Source organism: Poromitra crassiceps (genome assembly GCF_964638095.1).
Source record: "Poromitra crassiceps genome assembly, chromosome: 28".
Lineage (NCBI taxonomy): Eukaryota > Metazoa > Chordata > Actinopteri > Beryciformes > Melamphaidae > Poromitra > Poromitra crassiceps.
The window spans coordinates 5330773-5349292 of record NC_139651.1 but is presented as its reverse complement, the minus strand read 5'-3'; positions in this window follow the sequence as shown (position 1 = coordinate 5349292).

Genomic DNA, 18520 nt, shown 5'->3' with positions numbered 1-18520 from the left:
TTGTGTTGTGTGTAATGAAATTGTTATAGAAATCTTCCCGTGGGATAACCTAGTGTAAGGTAACGGCAAATTGATTCTCTGCTCGGTTGACGTAACGTAGCTCTAATATGTCGATTTTAGTGCTTCTTTTCTTTTATATTAATATTCTTATGTAAAATGATACCTTCCATGAGGCAGTGACACTACTAAAAACCAATATAAATAGCAGCTGTGTCTATTTGTCCATAGTAATAATTCTGGGTATTGATTCAGAGTCACATGGAAATTCTATTATCGATCCTCGAAAAGTCATGGAAAAGTTTTTAAATTTTACCCATGAAAATGTGTGGGAAGTCTCTTAATTGCTATCTGTGGTGGAGGGGGGGGGGGGGGTTTGAGTGTTTATGTATTATGTGTTTATGTTTGAGTGTTTACTTTGTGCTGTAAATTGTACTGAATTACTTTGTATTACTTTTACTTATGGGTTTATCATATTCATATGTTTTTTTAATGTTGTTTGGACCCAAATGTTTTAACCTTTTGTGTCAATAAAAATAACTAACTATGTATGTGGATGTTTTTGTGCTTTGTTGTGTTGTCCTCCTGTGTTTATGTAACACAAAAAAACACAATAAAGATTGGTCACAAAAAATGCTATCTGTGGTAAATGTTTTAGTCAAAATGGAAACAATGGCCCTACTCGGAACTGTTCCAGAAATAGGGTAGATAGCACATATACAAAGTCAGAGATATTTTATTAGACTGAAAAAGACACATTTCAATGCATCTGTGTCGAATTCAGGTAGGCTATGGGTTCTGCATCGGCATCACCAATTTACAAAGTAATGTGGACATAACTAGATCCAGCAGAGGGTGCTCATTGATTAGTGACTGACTGTGCCACATGGTTATTTCATGAAGAACAGAATTGCCTGACTACACACATTGAGCCAGAACCCAAATTTGGGCCACTGGTACCAAATTTGGTAAATTTGGTACTCAGCAATATTATTAATATTAATAACATAATTAATAACATAATCATGATTAAGCTTCGCCTGAGGGGAGGCCCACAGTCTCAAACTTTTGAAACCCCTGGTTTAGACCAAACTAATCTCCTTTCTTGCTCTTTAATAGCGCCGCTCACCCCCCCCCCCCCCCCCCCCCCCCCTTCCCATTCCTGAAAGAATGCTGTGGAATCAATGAAGTGAGTGAATGTAGGCTTGATAAACCTAGCTCTTCACTTGCGAGTGCTACTGTGGGACGTAAGACCTTCAGCAGGAGAAAGATCTGTCAAAGCCAGACTGCTAACTACCGACACTCAGCAGGTACAGTATGTTTAGCTATTAGCCTTTATGCACGCTGCTGTGCTAGGTCTCGTTTCTTAGTAAACCTCCGTAGTGCAGTAGCTTTGCTGTGCAGTTTAGTTTATATACAAATGTGTAGCCATTTCTGTCACCCTCTAGTGGTTGGTTACATTTAGCTGCTGGTTACATTTAGCTGTTGGTTGCTCAAAGGACGGTGTTTTGAGCATGTAAACCAATGCAAACCTTCGTTGTCAATACAAGTAGCTAAACAGTGACGAACATATCACTGCATTCATAAATATTACAGCAAATATCTGACAGCGTCTGCACCACTACTACTACTACTACTACTACTACTCCAGTCCACACGCTTCTGATGCCTGCGTGAGGTGAGGCCTCAGGCCTGTGTGCTATCAGCGAACAGAGCATGCCAAGGAGTTCTGGTGAGGTTTTTCAAAGTAAAAGAACGATTCTGCGCAATTATAGAGCAGACAGAGGCGATTGAAAAAATGATTATTTCCCACATTAAACTAATAAACTAAGCACTTAAATTAAACTATACAATACAAATGATCTTTCTGTATGACAATAACTGTTTCAATAACATTGAGAATGTTCTAATGAGTATCGAAACGGATAAATGCTGGTCACTGGGGTGCATGGTTTTTCCAAATTGGACACTGGACAGGTGTGTGTTCAAAGAGGCAGCTTGCCAAACATATACACACACTCAGGAAGACCCCCTCTATGACACTCAGGAAGACCCCCTCTATGACATCACACTCTCAGTCGGGAGGAGTAAAAGAAAAACATGGCAGGCCGCCAAACCCACCCAGAGGTCACTACAGTGACATTTTCAGACAAATATTGGACACTGTACACTCCTGTGTCGAGAGTGGCAGAACAAACGATATATGCACACGCTCGGATAGACCAGCTCTATGACATCACACTCTCAGCTAAGCTCGGGAGGAGTAAAAAGAAAGATGGCAGGCCGTCAAAGCCACCCAAAGGCACTAATAGTGACATTTTCAGACAAATATTAGACACTGTACACACCAAAGTGGCAGCACAAACGATATGCGCTCTGGTAGACACCCTCTATGTCTATGACATCACACTATCAGCTAAGCTCGGGAGGAGTAAAAACAGGATGGCAGGCCGCCAAACCTACCCAGAGGTCACTCACAGTGACATTTTCAGACAAATATTGGACATTGTACACCCCTGTGTTGAGAGTGGCAGAACAAATAAAATACGCATGCACTCGGGTAGACAACTCTATGACATCACACTCTCAGCTAACCTCGGTGTGCATATGGTTTGTGCTGCCACTTTCGACACACCAATATTCCAACCACCATATATTGGTGGTTCGACACACCAATATTTGTGTGGAAAAAAGGGAATAATTAAACATAATTTGTATTGCATAGCTTCGAGACTTGTGCAGAAAGGTTATTTTACTTTGAAAAACGGCCACCGGAAATTCTTATCGTTGCTGGTCTTATTGTTGCTGACGGGACAGAGGTCTTGAAAGCTGTAGCAGACAGTCGCGTATTGTTTCCCCCGTTATATCCTCCGTACAGACGTTTAATTTGCTTAATAATTCATGATAATATTACCATGAACATACAATGGAACCGGGGCTCCGTTTAACTCTGAGGGGAAGAATAAGCTCCCCTCTTGTGAGACTGAGGTGAATGGTTTAGCTGTGAAGCTAACGCTAGCTTAGCTGTGAAGCTATTGGAGCTTTGAATGGTAACGTTTAGTAAACAGTTCAGGAGGAAACGTTCCTGTCACTGTGAAAATGAAAATGTCTAAAGTCCAGAAGTTGAGAGCGGCGGTGAAGCAACGCCTAACTGCGGCTGTTGGAGAAACTCAGGGGGGAGAGCAGCTTCAGGAGGACCCAGAAACCCCATACATTAAAGAGGAACAGGAGGAACTCTGGATCAGTCAGGAGGGAGAGCAGCTTCAGGAGGACCCAGAGCAAGAGGAGGAACAGTGGGAACTCTGGACCAGGACCACACAGGACGGAGAGCAGCTTCAGGAGGACCCAGAAACCCCATACATTAAAGAGGAGGAACAGGGGGGACTCTGGACCACTCAGGAGGGAGAGCAGCTTCAGGAGGACCCAGAGCAAGAGGAGGAACAGTGGGAACTCTGGACCAGGACCACACAGGAGGGAGAGCAGCTTCAGGAGGACCCAGAACCCCCACAGATTAAAGAGGAGGAACAAGGGGAACTCTGGACCACTCAGGAGGGAGAGCAGCTTCAGGAGGACACAGAGCCCCCACAAATTAAAGAGGAACAGGGGAATCTCTGGATCAGTCAGGAGGGAGAGCAACTTCAAGGGCTGGAGGAGGCCCATATCCCCAAGTTCCCATTCATTGTTGTCACTTTGAAGAGTGAAGATGATGAAGAGAAACCTCAGTCCTCACAGCTTCATCAAAGCCAAACTGAACAGATGAAAACAGAAGCTGATGGAGAGGACTGTGGAGTATCAGAACAAGCCAGGAACTTACAAGCAGCTAGTGATGACAAGACTTCAGACTCTTCTGAACCTGAGACTGAAGACAGTGATGAAGAATGGATGGAAACGAGTGAACCTCAGTCAGGGTTAGACTCGCAGAGAAACTGTGAAGTTCTTCTGAAGAAACACATGACTCGCTCAGTTTGTGGTAAAAGATTTGGTAATAAAGCACACAGCAAGATAGTCCACACAGGTGAGAAACAATTTAATTGCCCAGTCGGTGGTAAAGGTTTTGGTAGAAAAGGAAACTTGAAGAAACACATGATAATCCACACAGGAGATAAACAATTTAATTGCCCAGTCTGTGGTAAAGGTTTTGGTCGAAAAGGAAACTTGAAGACACACATGATAGTCCACACAGGTGAGAAACAATTTAATTGCTCAGTCTGTGGTAAAAGCTTTGGTTTAAAAGCAACCTTGAAGTCACACATGATAGGCCACACAGGAGATAAACAATTTAATTGCCCAGTCTGTGGTAAAGGTTTTGGTCGAAAAGGAAACTTGAAGACACACATTCGAATCCACACAGGAGATAAACCATTTAATTGCTCATTCTGTGGTAAAAGCTTTGGTTTAAAAGCACACTTGAAGTCACACATAATGATAGTCCACACAAGAGAACCATTTAATTGCCCAGACTGTGGTAAAAGTTTTGGTAAAAAAATAAAGTTGAAGACACACATGCGAATCCACACAGGAGAGAAACAATGTATTTGCTCAGTCTGTGGTAAAAGTTTTGGTGGTAAAGGAGACTTGACCAGACACATTATAGTCCACACAGGAGAGAAACAATTTAATTGCTCAGTCTGTGGTCAAAGTTTTGGTCGTAAAGGAGACTTGACCAGACACATTATAGTCCACACAGGAGAGAAACAATTTAATTGCTCAGTCTGTGGTAAAGGTTTTGGTCATAAAGGAGGCTTGAAGACACACATGCTAGTCCACACAGGTGAGAAAAAATTTAATTGCTCAGTCTGTGGTAAAGGTTTTGGTCGTAAAGAACACTTGAAGACACACATGATAGTCCACACAGGAGATAAACAATGTATTTGCTCAGTCTGTGGTAAAGGTTTTGGTCATAAAGGAAACTTGAAGACACACATGATAGTCCACACAGGAGAGAAACAATTTATTTGCTCAGTCTGTGGTAAAGGTTTTGGTCGTAAAGGAGTCTTGAAGATACACATGAAAGTCCACACAGGAGAGAAAAAAATAATTGCTCAGTCTGTGGGAAAGGTTTTGGTCAAAAAGGACAGTTGAAGTCACACATGAGTCCACACAGGAGAGAAAAAAATTATTGCTCAGTCTGTGGTAAAGATTTTGGTCGTAAAGAACACTTGAAAACACGCATGATAAATGATCCACACAGGTGAGAAACAATTTAATTGCTCGTCTGTAGTGAAATCCCTGAAAGTTTAGGAAAAGTCATGGAATTGTTGTGTTGTGTGTAATGAAATTGTTATAGAAATCTTCCCGTGGGATAACCTAGTGTAAGGTAACGGCAAATTGATTCTCTGCTCGGTTGACGTAACGTAGCTCTAATATGTCGATTTTAGTGCTTCTTTTCTTTTATATTAATATTCTTATGTAAAATGATACCTTCCATGATGCAGTGACACTACTAAAAACCAATATAAATAGCAGCTGTGTCTATTTGTCCATAGTAATAATTCTGGGTATTGATTCAGAGTCACATGGAAATTCTATTATCGATCCTCGAAAAGTCATGGAAAAGTTTTTAAATTTTACCCATGAAAATGTGTGGGAAGTCTATCTGTGGTGGAGGGGGGGGGGGGTTTGAGTGTTTATGTATTATGTGTTTATGTTTGAGTGTTTACTTTGTGCTGTAAATTGTACTGAATTACTTTGTATTACTTTTACTTATGGGTTTATCATATTCATATGTTTTTTTAATGTTGTTTGGACCCAAATGTTTTAACCTTTTGTGTCAATAAAAATAACTAACTATGTATGTGGATGTTTTTGTGCTTTGTTGTGTTGTCCTCCTGTGTTTATGTAACACAAAAAAACACAATAAAGATTGGTCACAAAAAATGCTATCTGTGGTAAATGTTTTAGTCAAAATGGAAACAATGGCCCTACTCGGAACTGTTCCAGAAATAGGGTAGATAGCACATATACAAAGTCAGAGATATTTTATTAGACTGAAAAAGACAAATTTCAATGCATCTGTGTCGAATTCAGGTAGGCTATGGGTTCTGCATCGGCATCACCAATTTACAAAGTAATGTGGACATAACTAGATCCAGCAGAGGGTGCTCATTGATTAGTGACTGACTGTGCCACATGGTTATTTCATGAAGAACAGAATTGCCTGACTACACACATTGAGCCAGAACCCAAATTTGGGCCACTGGTACCAAATTTGGTAAATTTGGTACTCAGCAATATTATTAATATTAATAACATAATTAATAACATAATCATGATTAAGCTTCGCCTGAGGGGAGGCCTAAAGTCTCAAACTTTTAAAACCCCTGGTTTAGACCAAACTAATCTCCTTTCACTTGCGAGTGCTACTGTGGGACATAAGACCTTCAGCAGGAGAAAGATCTGTCAAAGCCAGACTGCTAACTACCGACACTCAGCAGGTACAGTATGTGTAGCTATTAGCCTTTATGCACGCGTGCTGTGCTAGGTCTCGTTTCTTAGTAAACCTCCGTAGTGCAGTAGCTTTGCTGTGCAGTTTAGTTTATATACAAATGTGTAGCCATTTCTGTCACCCTCTAGTGGTTGGTTACATTTAGCTGCTGCTTACATTTAGCTGTTGGTTGCTCAAAGGACGGTGTTTTGAGCATGTAAACCAATGCAAACCTTCGTTGTCAATACAAGTAGCTAAACAGTGACGAACATATCACTGCATTCATAAATATTACAGCAAATATCTGACAGCGTCTGCACCACTACTACTACTACTACTACTACTACTACTCCAGTCCACACGCTTCTGATGCCTGCGTGAGGTGAAGCCTCAGGCCTGTGTGGTACCAGCGAATAAGGAGTTCTGGTGAGGTTTTTCAAAGTAAAAGAACGATTCTGCACAATTATAGAGCAGACAGAGGCGATTGAAAAAATGATTATTTTCCACATTAAACTAATAAACTAAGCACTTAAATTAAACTAGACAATACAAATGATCTTTCTGTATGACAATAACTGTTTCAATAACATTGAGAATGTTCTAATGAGTATCGAAACGGATAAATGCTGGTCACTGGGGTGCATGGTTTTTCCAAATTGGACACTGGACAGGTGTGTGTACAAAGAGGCAGCTTGCCAAACATAGACACACACTCAGGAAGACCCCCTCTATGACACTCAGGAAGACCCCCTCTATGACATCACACTCTCAGCTAAGCTCAGGAGGAGTAAAAAAAAAAAAAAAACATGGCAGGCTGCCAAACCCACCCAGACGTCACTACAGTGACATTTTCAGACAAATATTGGACACTGTACACTCCTGTGTCGAGAGTGGCAGAACAAACGATATATGCACACGCTCGGATAGACCAGCTCTATGACATCACACTCTCAGCTAAGCTCCGGAGGAGTAAAAAGAAAGATGGCAGGCCGTCAAAGCCACCCAAAGGCACTAATAGTGATATTCAGACAAATATTAGACACTGTACACACCTGTGTCGAAAGTGGCAGCACAAACGATATATGCATGCGCTCTGGTAGACACCCTCTATGTCTATGACATCACACTATCAGCTAAGCTCGGGAGGAGTAAAAAGAGGATGGCAGGCCGCCAAACCTACCCAGAGGTCACTCACAGTGACATTTTCAGACAAATATTGGACACTGTACACCCCTGTGTCGAGAGTGGCAGAACAAATAAAATACGCATGCACTCGGGTAGACTAACTCTATGACATCACACTCTCAGCTAACCTCGGTGTGCATATGGTTTGTGCTGCCACTTTCGACACACCAATATTCCAACCACCATATATTCATAGCTTTCAAGGGGCGTTACGTGCTGCCGGGAACGCCCACCTGCCGGTCAAAAAAAAACTTGTTGATTCCGTTGCCTGCGAGTCGACTCACGCTGTTTGTTCAGCCAAAGTGCCGGATAGCCTACCTGTTGTGCTATCGGTTGCACTAAACCGACGAGGAGACACGCCTGGCTTGTGTTTTACAGAATCCCGTCGGAGAGAGAAAGGAGGAGGTTGTGAATTTGTGCGACGTGGTTCAGTCGCTGGGGACGGCAAAAAAAATTGCTTTTTTTTCTACGATCAAAGTAGACACGTCTTTGCTCTTTGCGGCCAACATTTCATCAAAGGTAAGCTCAAGTAACGTTACAATAATGATTAATACCCCGTTAACGTTACTTGAGCTTACCTTTGATGAAATGTTGGCCGCAAAGAGCAAAGACGTGTGTACTTTGATGGTAGAAAAAAAAGCAAAAAAATGTTGCCCTCCCCCAGCGACTGAACCACGTCGCACAAATCCACAACCTTCTCCTTTCTTTCTCCGACGGGATTCTGTAAAACACAAGCCAGGCGTGTCTCCTCGTCGGTTTAGTGCAACCGATAGCACAACAGGTAGGCTATCCGGCACTTTAACTGAACAAACAGCGTGAGTCGACTCGCAGGCAACGGAATCAACAAGTTTTTTTTTGACCGCCAGGTGGGCGTTCCCGGCAGCACGTAACGCCCCTTGAAAGCTATGAATTGGTGGTTCGACACACCAATATTTGTGTGGAAAAAAGGGAATTAATTAAACATAATTTGTATTGCATAGCTTCGAGACTTGTGCAGAAAGGTTATTTTACTTTGAAAAACGGCCACCGGAAATTCTTATCGTTGCTGGTCTTATTGTTGCTGACGGGACAGAGGTCTTGAAAGCTGTAGCAGACAGTCGCGTATTGTTTCCCCCGTTATATCCTCCGTACAGACGTTTAATTTGCTTAATAATTCATGATAACATTATCATGAACATACACTGGAACCGGGGCTCCGTTTAACTCTTGAGGGGAAGAATAAGCTCCCCTCTTGTGAGACTGAGGTGAATGGTTTAGCTGTGAAGCTAACGTTAGCTTAGCTGTGAAGCTATTGGAGCTTTGAATGGTAACGTTTAGTAAATAGTTCAGGAGGAAACGTTCCTGTCACTGTGTGAAAATGAAAATGTCTAAAGTCCAGAAGCTGAGAGTGGCGGTGAAGCAACGCCTAACTGCGGCTGTTGGAGAAACTCAGGAGGGAGAGCAGCTTCAGGAGGACCCAGAGCAAGAGGAGGAACAGTGGGAACTCTGGACCAGGACCACTCAGGAGGGAGAGCAGCTTCAGGAGGACACAGAGCCCCCACACGTTAAAGAGGAACATGAGGAACTCTGGATCAGTCAGGAGGGAGAGCAGCTTCAGGAGGACCCAGAAACCCCATACATTAAAGAGGAGGAACAGGGGGAACTCTGGACCACTCAGGAGGGAGAGCAGCTTCAGGAGGACACAGAGCCCCCACAAATTAAAGAGGAACAGGGGAATCTCTGGATCAGTCAGGAGGGAGAGCAACTTCAAGGGCTGGAGGAGGCCCATATCCCCAAGTTCCCATTCATTGTTGTCACTTTGAAGAGTGAAGATGATGAAGAGAAACCTCAGTCCTCACAGCTTCATCAAAGCCAAACTGAACAGATGAAAACAGAAGCTGATGGAGAGGACTGTGGAGTATCAGAACAAGCCAGGAACTTACAACCAGCTAGTGATGACAAGACTTCAGACTCTTCTGAACCTGAGACTGAAGACAGTGATGAAGAATGGATGGAAACGAGTGGACCTCAGTCAGGGTTAGACTCGCAGAGAAACTGTGAAGTTCTTCTGAAGAAACACATGACTCGCTCAGTTTGTGGTAAAAGATTTGGTAATAAAGCACACTTCAAGACCAGCAAGATAGGCCACACAGGTGAGAAACAATTTAATTGCCCAGTCTGTGGTAAAGGTTTTGGTCGAAAAGGAAACTTGAAGACACACATGATAGTCCACACAGGTGAGAAACCAATTAATTGCTCAGTCTGTGGTAAAAGCTTTGGTTTAAAAGCAACCTTGAAGTCACACATGATAGTCCACACAAGAGAACCATTTATTTGCCCAGACTGTGGTAAAAGTTTTGGTAAAAAAATAAAGTTGAAGACACACATGAAAGTCCACACAGGAGATAAACAATTTAATTGCTCAGTCTGTGGTAAAGGTTTTGGTCAAAAAGGAAACTTGAAGACACACATGCGAATCCACACAGGAGATAAACCATTTAATTGCTCATTCTGTGGTAAAAGCTTTGGTTTAAAAGCACACTTGAAGTCACACATAATGATAGTCCACAAAGGAGGAGATGAACCATTTACTTGTCCAGACTGTGGTAAAGGTTTTGGTCAAAAAGGACAATTGAAGTCACACATGATAGTCCACACAGGAGAGAAACCATTTAATTGCTCAGACTGTGGTAAAGGTTTTGATCTTAAAGCTTCCTTGAAAGGACACATGATAATCCACACACAAGAGAAAAAATTCAATTGCTCAGTCTGTGGTAAAGCTTTTGGTCGTAAAGGAGTCTTGAAGTTACACATGATAGTCCACACAGGAGAGAAACAATTTAATTGCTCAGTCTGTGGTAAAGATTTTAGTCAAAAAGGACACTTGAAGACACACATTATAGTCCACCACACAGGAGAGAGAAAAATAATTGCTCAGTCTGTGGGAAAGGTTTTGGTCAAAAAGGACAGTTGAAGTCACACATGAGTCCACACAGGAGAGAAAAAAATTAATGCTTAGTCTGTGGTAAAGATTTTGGTCGTAAAGAACACTTGAAGACGCATGATACTGATCCACACAGGTGAGAAACAATTTAATTGCTCAGTCTGTAGTAAAATCCCTGAAAGTTTAGGAAAAGTCATGGAATTGTGTTGTGTGTAATGAAATTGTTATAGAAATCTTCCCGTGGGATAACTTAGTGTAAGGTAACGGCAAATTGATTCTCTGCTCGGTTGACGTAACGTAGCTCTAATATGTCGATTTTAGTGCTTCTTTTCTTTTATATTAATATTCTTATGTAAAATGATACCTTCCATGATGCAGTGACACTACTAAAAACCAATATAAATAGCAGCTGTGTCTATTTGTCCATAGTAATAATTCTGGGTATTGATTCAGAGTCACATGGAAATTCTATTTTTATCGATCCTCGAAAAGTCATGGAAAAGTTTTTAAATTTTACCCATGAAAATGTGTGGGAAGTCTCTTAATTGCTATCTGTGGTGGAGGGGGGGGGGGTTTGAGTGTTTATGTATTATGTGTTTATGTTTGAGTGTTTACTTTGTGCTGTAAATTGTACTGAATTACTTTGTATTACTTTTACTTATGGGTTTATCATATTCATATGTTTTTTTAATGTTGTTTGGACCCAAATGTTTTAACCTTTTGTGTCAATAAAAATAACTAACTATGTATGTGGATGTTTTTGTGCTTTGTTGTGTTGTCCTCCTGTGTTTATGTAACACAAAAAAACACAATAAAGATTGGTCACAAAAAATGCTATCTGTGGTAAATGTTTTAGTCAAAATGGAAACAATGGCCCTACTCGGAACTGTTCCAGAAATAGGGTAGATAGCACATATACAAAGTCAGAGATATTTTATTAGACTGAAAAAGACACATTTCAATGCATCTGTTGAATTCAGGTATGGGTTCTGCATCGGCAACACCAATTTACAAAGTAATGTGGACATAACTAGATCCAGCAGAGGGTGCTCATTGATTAGTGACTGACTGTGCCACATGGTTATTTCATGAAGAACAGAATTGCCTGACTACACACATTGAGCCAGAACCCAAATTTGGGCCACTGGTACCAAATTTGGTAAAAATTTGGTAAAATTTGGTAAATTTGGTACTCAGCAATATTGTTAATATTAATAACATAATTAATAACATAATCATGATTAAGCTTCGCCTGAGGGGAGGCCCACAGTCTCAAACTTTTAAAACCCCTGGTTTAGACCAAACTAATCTCCTTTCTTGCTCTTTAATAGCGCCGCTCACCCCCCCCCCCACTTTCCCATTCCTGAAAGAATGCTGTGGAATCAATGAAGTGAGTGAACGTAGGCTTGATAAACCTAGCTCTTCACTTGCGAGTGCTACTGTGGGACGTAAGACCTTCAGCAGGAGAAAGATCTGTCAAAGCCAGACTGCTAACTACTGACACTCAGCAGGTACAGTATGTTTAGCTATTAGCCTTTATGCACGCTGCTGTGTGTTAGGATGACGTCATCATTCCTACTTTGACGTCGTCATTCCTACTATGATGTCATCGATCACTGATGATGTCATGATTCACAAGTGTCTTTCATGCCTTTCGCTGGTGATGTCATAACGGTAGTGATGTCATAGCACAGGTGGTGTCATGTTCGGATCTATAAAGGCCCGTTCCGGCAGGCTCTCGCGAGTGATTCATAATCTAAGCTAGGATCACATCAACCTCTGCAACCTGCAACCCCTGCAACCTGCAACCTCTGCAACCTCTGCAACCTGCAACCCCTGCAACCTGCAACCTCTGCAACCGTTCCCAACCTCGAACAGTGCAGACTCAGCTATCAAGTTCCACAACACCCCAGCTTCTCAAGACTTACCAAGTTTCCCGTGACCCTCAACTATCCGCGAATAGATCCACATGTCTTCCGACGCCGATCCTGACAGTATGAATCACTCAGAACTAGAGCTGCAACTATCGATTCTTTTAGTAATCGAGTATTCTACCGAATAATCCATCGATTAATCGAGTAATCGGATAAGAACCCTTTTTTGTGTTTTCAAAGGCTTATCGTAAATATACACCAAAAAATAAGATAAATCTCTTCAAATAAACAACTACGGTACATTAGTTTCTTTCTTAGAAAAAACAACATTTTGATTTTTAAATTGCATAGAACTGGCAGTGGCACCATTCATCTTTTCAACCTGACGTTTGAGTTCTTCCAGTGTACAGCAACCGTTAAATAATATGAATGAATGGCTTACTAGCTAGTTTACATCCTTCATTTACCTTACAGCTGCATGACACACACACTCTTTCTCTCTCACACATACTCACTCTCTCTTTCTCTCTCACACACCAACAGGCTAGTGTGATCACACACACACACACACACACAAAACGCTGTTAAATTAGCCGCTAACGTTAATGTTAGGTTGAGCTTTGTATTTCTCACAGAAAACGGTCCAAACTTCTCAGAGAGAGCGGTCGGTATTCACTAAAGCCTTCATATCTCAGGCTCTGTAGTACATAGAAACATAAAAATAAAAAGCATTTGAGAGCTTAACCCTTTGGCTTTTCGTATTATATTTGCTCTAATGTTCATTAAAAAAAATCTTAAAAATCTTTAACCCCAAAAAATAAAAAGATTCTAATGCATTTTAAGACATGTTAATAAAGATTACGGCAAATGTAACCCTTCCAAATAAAAAGCCACGGGTTTAAGCTGTCAAATGCTTTTTATTTCATGTTGATAGCTACTATACAGGCTGAGGAAATACGTTCTGAACCCTTGACAATTACTGCAGCAACGTTATAGCGTTAGCGTTAACGTTAACGATCTCTGTTTTGCAGTCGTTGTGAAGACAGTGAAAAGCCCCGTTATCTAACAACCACAACGGTAGTGAAACAACTTATCCAGCTAACGCTAGCTAATTAAATAACGTTACCTGATGTTGTAGAAGTTGATGCCTCTCTCAACGTTACAGCTGAGGAGGTGCTGCTAACGTTAGGTGCCTGCTTCATTCACCCTCAGCCTATCTAATACGTTACAGTCTTCAGCATTTAGCTACTGTAAATATATCTTGTGTTTGACCATGCTTCCTCAAGTTTGAGGTGTTTCCCTGGCCAGCTTTGCAATTCACATCACAAATGTTGCAACCAGTGTTGTCTGAGTCTATCTTGGGAAAGTGTAGCCACATTTTCGGCTGCTCCCGTTTGTTGACGTTTCAGGTAGAGTGACGGAATGACGTAACACGCTCTCACGTGTTGCCTTAAGGTTCCGTCGGAATTTCTATTTTACCCACTCTCTTCTATTACTCAGATGCGTGTCGAGGCGAATCATTTTGGCCTCGATCAATTTAATTATTCGAGTTATTCGAGGTACTCGAGGAATCGTGACAGCTCTACTCAGAACTGGATCTAGCGGATACATCTCCGCCAATCAGGGAGGCCTTTCGAAGGATAATTGAGCTGTTTGCCAACCAGGAAAAAGCAATCTAGGCTCTGGCTTCCAAGGCCGATGATCGGTACGCCCTCCTGGTTAGCACAATCCAGAATCTGACTTCCATTGCCGAGGAGTGCCCTCCTGGTTAACCGGCTAGATCACCTCGACGGACAGGAAGAAGCAATCCAGGCTCTGGCTTCCAAGGCCGAGGATCGGTACGCCCTCCTGGTAAAACGGCTAGATCGTCTCGACGGACTAAACCCTCCTGAGGGTGTCATTCTGCAGCCTTCTCCTCCTCCTGCCCCAGCTTCCGAGGGCACTGTCGTCCCGGAGGTTTCCAGACCTGCTACCCCCCCAGCCACTGCGGCCGTTGCTTCTAGCCCTGCCTCTTGGTCGCCTTCAGCTGCTAAGCGCATATTCTGGGGGGGAGTTCGCGTCATCCCAGAGCAGGGGCAGCCACATTTGAGTCCCAGCAGCCATCTGTACCGTGATCTGACCGGCAGGGTTCGCATCACACCAGAGGAGAGGCAGCGCCGTTTGGACACCCGGAGCTGCCTGTACTGTGGTCGAGCCGGGCATTACCTCTCCTCCTGCTCCCGGCGTCCAGTAAGTGGTCCCACCGCTCGCCGGCCCGTGGTACTCTCAGTGGATCAAGACTCTACGTGTCCAGACAAGAAATCTGTACGGTTGGGCAGCGTTCCCTGCAGGACCCAGGAGTGGCAGTGTGTCTCCAAGAGGGTTAAGGAGTTGGAGAGGACTGTCGATCGTCTCATTGGGAAGTTCAATCGCTGCCTGCAGATCGGCTCCGTCCCCCCGCAGGGGGCCTCCGAGTCTGCTGGCCCTGAGGCACAACCTGTGGACCTGCCCCTCGCCGAGTCTGAACCCGTACCTGAGGCACAACCTGTGGACCTTCCCCTCGCCGAGTCTGAACCCGTACCCCAGCAGCAGCCAATTCCTGTCCTTGACCCACACGTAGGTTCCAGCTTCATGCTGGGAGGTCCCCGTAGTGTCGTCAGCCCTCGGTCAAGAGCAAGAAGAAATAAGAGGCGTTTAAAGGAGGAGACGGTGGGTGACCTCCCCAAACTACAGGTCGGGAGGGCAGGCCTCGCTGAGTCAGATCCCCCTGTGGCTCTGCCTTCGGAGACGGCGGCATTTGACCCTTTTGATGGTCCCCAGCCTCCCGTGTTTGGATCATGCCCCGGGGGATGGCTGGCCCCAGAGGATCCACCGGACCCGGTAGAAGTTCTGTCTACGTATCGGTCTATCTATGGCTTCGATATCCAGTATTAGGGAGGAGCACCTCCACTGTCCTACACCCCCTTTGGGGTCTGACCACCTGCATCTAACCACCTGCTGAAGAGCACCTCACTCTCTTACACCCCCTTTGGGGTCTAACCACCTGCATCTAACCACCTGCTGAAGAGCACCTCACTCTCCTACACCCCCTTTGGGGTCTAACCACCTGCGTCTAACCACCTGCGGAAGAGCACCTCACTCTCTTACACCCCCTTTGGGGTCTAACCACCTGCGTCTAACCACCTGCGGAAGAGCACCTCCACCAGAACCTGCAGATTTTTTGTCTCCCAGATGCCATCCTTGATGGCCTCATTGGACGCCAGGTGGCGTCCGTTGAGGGGAGGGTACTGTTAGGATGACGTCATCATTCCTACTTTGACGTCGTCATTCCTACTATGATGTCATCGATCACTGATGATGTCATGATTCATAAGTGTCTTTCATGCCTTTCGCTGGTGATGTCATAACGGTAGTGATGTCATAGCACAGGTGGTGTCATGTTCGGATCTATAAAGGCCCGTTCCGGCAGGCTCTCGCGAGTGATTCATAATCTAAGCTAGGATCACATCAACCTCTGCAACCTCTGCAACCTGCAACCCCTGCAACCTCTGCAACCTCTGCAACCTGCAACCCCTGCAACCTGCAACCTCTGCAACCGTTCCCAACCTCGAACAGTGCAGACTCAGCTATCAAGTTCCACAACACCCCAGCTTCTCAAGACTTACCAAGTTTCCCGTGACCCTCAACTATCCGCGAATAGATCCACATGTCTTCCGACGCCGATCCTGACACTGTGCTAGGTCTCGTTTCTTAGTCAACCTCCGTAGTGCAGTAGCTTTGCTGTGCAGTTTAGTTTATATACAAACGTGTAGCCATTTCTGTCACCCTCTAGTGGTTGGTTACATTTAGCTGCTGGTTACATTTAGCTGTTGGTTGCTCAAAGGACGGTGTTTTGAGCATGTAAACCAATGCAAACCTTCGTTGTCAATACAAGTAGCTAAACAGTGACGAACATATCACTGCATTCATAAATATTACAGCAAATATCTGACAGCGTCTGTACTACTACTACTACTACTACTACTACTACTACTACTACTACTCCAGTCCACACGCTTCTGATGCCTGCGTGAGGTGAGGCCTCAGGCCTGTGTCGTGTGCTACCAGCGAATATAAGGAGTCCCGGTTAGTTTTTTCAAAGTAAAAGAACGATTCTGCACAATTATAGAGCAGACAGAGGCGATTGAAAAAATGATTATTTTCCACATTAAACTAATAAACTAAGCACTTAAATTAAACTATACAATACAAATGATCTTTCTGTATGACACTAACTGTTTCAATAACATTGAGATTGTTCTAATGAGTATTGAAACGGATAAATGCTGGTCACTGGGGTGCATGGTTTTTCCAAATTGGACACTGGACAGGTGTGTGTTCAAAGAGGCAGCTTGCCAAACCCCCTCTATGACACTCAGGAAGACCCCCTCTATGACATCACACTCTCAGTCGGGAGGAGTAAAAAAAAACATGGCAGGCCGCCAAACCCACCCAGAGGTCACTATAGAGACATTTTCAGACAAATATTGTGTCGAGAGTGGCAGAACAAACGATATATGCACATGCTCGGATAGACCAGCTCTATGACATCACACTCTCAGCTAAGCTCGGGAGGAGTAAAAAGAAAGATGGCAGGCCGTCAAAGCCACCCAAAGGCACTAATAGTGACATTTTCAGACAAATATTAGACACTGTACACACCTGTGTCGAAAGTGGCAGCACAAACGATAGGCCTATATGCATGCACTCTGGTAGAAACCCTCTATGTCTATGACATCACACTCTCAGCTAAGCTCGGGAGGAGTAAAAAAAGGATGGCAGGCCGCCAAACCTACCCAGAGGTCACTCACAGTGACATTTTCAGACAAATATTGGACACTGTACACCCCTGTGTCGAGAGTGGCAGAACAAATAAAATACGCATGCACTCGGGTAGACTAACTCTATGACATCACTCTCAGCTAACCTCGGTGTGCATATGGTTTGTGCTGCCACTTTCGACACACGTACCGTCTCCAATATTTGTGTGGAAAAAAGGGAATAAATTAAACATAATTTGTATTGCATAGCTTCGTTTAAATGTTTAATTTATAGTTTTAATGTGCAAATTTATCATTTTTCAATGGCTTCTGTGTGCTCTAGACTTGTGCAGAAAGGTTATTTTACTGTGAAAAACGGCCACCGGAAATTCTTATCGTTGCTCGTCTTATTGTTGCTGACGGGACAGAGGTCTTGAAAGCTGTAGCAGACAGTCGCGTATTGTTTCCCCCGTTATATCCTCCGTACAGACGTTTAATTTGCTTAATAATTCATGATAACATTATCATGAACATACAATGGAACCGGGGCTCCGTTTAACTCTTGAGGGGAAGAATAAGCTCCCCTCTTGTGAGACTGAGGTGAATGGTTTAGCTGTGAAGCTAACGCTAGCTTAGCTGTGAAGCTATTGGAGCTGAATGGTAACGTTTAGTAAATAGTTCAGGAGGAAACGTTCCTGTCACTGTGAAAATGAAAATGTCTAAAGTCCAGAAGTTGAGAGCGGCGGTGAAGCAACGCCTAACTGCGGCTGTTGGAGAAACCCAGGAGGGAGAGCAGCTCCAGGAGGACCCAGAAACCCCATACATAAAGAGGAGGAACAGGGGGAACTCTGGACCACACAGGAGGGAGAGCCGCTTCAGGAGGACCCAGAGCAAGAGGAGGAACAGTGGGAACTCTGGACCAGGACCACACAGGAGGGAGAGCAGCTTCAGGAGGACCCAGAAACCCCATATATTAAAGAGGAGGAACAGGGGGAACTCTGGACCACTCAGGAGGGAGAGCAGCTTCAGGAGGACCCAGAGCAAGAGGAGGAACAGTGGGAACTCTGGACCAGGACCACTCAGGAGGGAGAGCAGCTTCAGGAGGACCCAGAGCAAGAGGAGGAACAGTGGGAACTCTGGACCAGGACCACACAGGAGGGAGAGCAGCTTCAGGAGGACCCAGAAACCCCACAGATTAAAGAGGAGGAACAAGAGGAACTCTGGACCACTCAGGAGGGAGAGCAGCTTCAGGAGGACCCAGAAACCCCATACATTAAAGAGGAGGAACAGGGGGAACTCTGGACCACTCAGGAGGGAGAGCAGCTTCAGGAGGACACAG